Raw genomic sequence first — 2,305 nt, 5'->3', positions numbered from 1 at the left:
TGATGCAAATGTGAATGTATGTAATGCAGATGAATATGATAATGTAAATGTAAATTGTGCTAACAGGTGTTGTGTGCAGGATGTGATGCAGTTGTGATATCTATCTGTATGTATGAAATGCTTATATGTGGTAATGCAGGTGCAAATGAAATGCAAATGTTTTTGGTGTGTCATTATACTCAGTCATGTGAGAGCAGGCTACGTGGACTCAAGAAGGATGATGGAAGTCAATCCAGAAAAGGGGGGATGAAAGATAGAAGATATGAAAGTGAAAGAGCTTCTTGTGCATTATCATCATTGAGCTTTATTATGGCAAGTAGGTTATGACAATCGAGGCACATGTTTGACCCAGAAAGTCATTGTACCCGTTTGCATGGAGATAAGACAGTCACAAACAAGGAATGCCCCAGTTCATACTAGACTCACAGTGTCCTCATATCCTTGGACAAGTCATAGCATTACTAAAAGACAATCCACAGACAGCAAACAAAATAGGTGACGATACCCCATCCTCGCCTTTCTAGTCAAAGACATCCTGGAGATAGAATCTCTAGTCAGAGACATCCTGGAAAAGCTAAAAGACATGTCACCAAAAGATAAAATCAAAAGAAAACCAAGACTCGACACCAACATCCACTGTAGTCCTCAAGTTTAGCATCTCTTGTCACTTGTATAAGTCGAATTTTGATTGTGGTCACAATGTTTACTTTCACAAAAAGGATAGATAGCATTGAACCATATGTTGTCTGAGTCTGTTGAAAGATTTGATTTGTTGAAGCCCATTGTTGCTACTGTCTCATCTGAAACTAACTGAATCCATGAAATTGATACTTTATTGCGGAGAAGACGGAACTTTATTGCGGATCTGTGATGCAAATGTTGCTTTATTGTGGATTGTGCACGGATAGACTGAAGGAAGCTGGAAGAAACTGTACTCCTCGAAACATGTGATGTTCTTAGTTCCACACCCATCACTAGACGTAGGAATTGCCTTAGCCACAGATAGGATCTGATTTATTATGGATGGAAAGGGAGGTTTATTATGAACGGCTAACCAATCTTGGGTAGATCAATAACAAGCCATCATGGGAATGGGTAAGTTTATTGTGAGTGAATAGGTTGTGAGTGTGTGCAAAGTGAAAGGATGAAAGAGAATCCTGAAGGAGGGAGGAGCAATGTCTCTACGCATGGCGCTGGTGACCCAGTTTTCACCATGGTACTTGCCCAGGGCGCCACCGAAGTGGTTTTCACCGTTGGACGAAATTATTTCTCTTTACTTTTTTTGGATTTTTTAATTTTTTTTGTGTCACAAGGCGCCTGTTTGCCAGGTTTTCACCAAGTAATGATTTTTTTTGTTTTTATAATTTTTTTTGTATTTTTGAATTTTTTGATTTTTTTGTATTTTTGAAATTAGGATATTTCGAAGAGCTATGTGTAGAACCTGAGAAGGTGCATGCTGTTGATAGGATCCTCCAAAGGTTCACCTTCTATAGTTGAGAGATGATATGCCCCAGATCCATATGCCGCTATAATGATGTAAGGACCAAGCCAGTTTGGTTCGAACTTTCCCTTCTTCTCTCTGTCTTGCTGATTCTTGGGATTTTCTCTGAGAACCAAGTCACCTACCTCAAATGTGCAAGGCTTGACCTTTTGATTGTAGCTGCATTGTTCCTTGACTGAATGATGTGTAGCTTGAGTGTCTATCTTCCTTGATGAAGGAATTGAGAGAGAATTACTAGTGTGTGGACTACACAGGCCCATATGCTTGTCACCTGAAGAAGTTTGGGCATCCCTGATAACAAAGTCCTTCAAGGAAGCTCCATTAAAGGTCCATGATGTATCGCCAAAAGGGAAAGGATGTGTGGAACAAGTGGATGATTGATGAAGGCTTATGATTGTGAAAAGAAGTGAAAGTAGGATAGCATGATGGAGACTTAGGATCAACAAGTATGCTTTTTGACTTGAAATTTTAGAACCTTTTCCCCCAGTTATTTTGATATTAGGGGAGATCATCTCTTGCTCTTTTTTCTTCATAGGATTTTTATCCTTGACTTTGATTTTTGCAAAATCCAATAGCTTTTGATTTTGATTTGGACTAAAGGACTTTTCTTTAGTTTTGACTTTTAAATTTTTCTTTTCAAAGCTTGATTTTTGATCCCCAATGAGTAAGGGCTTTTGTAATTCTTGTTGATCCAAGTCTGGAAGTGGAGTGGAAATGGAATGAGTGGATGATATGGTAAAGCTATGTGAGTTCTCAAGATGGCTGGTGATACGCTCAATAGATTCTTTGTTGGAACCACTCTTA

This window comes from Cryptomeria japonica, chromosome 11 (assembly GCF_030272615.1).
Source record: "Cryptomeria japonica chromosome 11, Sugi_1.0, whole genome shotgun sequence".
In the NCBI taxonomy this organism is placed as follows: Eukaryota; Viridiplantae; Streptophyta; class Pinopsida; order Cupressales; family Cupressaceae; genus Cryptomeria; species Cryptomeria japonica.
This window is presented reverse-complemented; position numbering follows the sequence as displayed.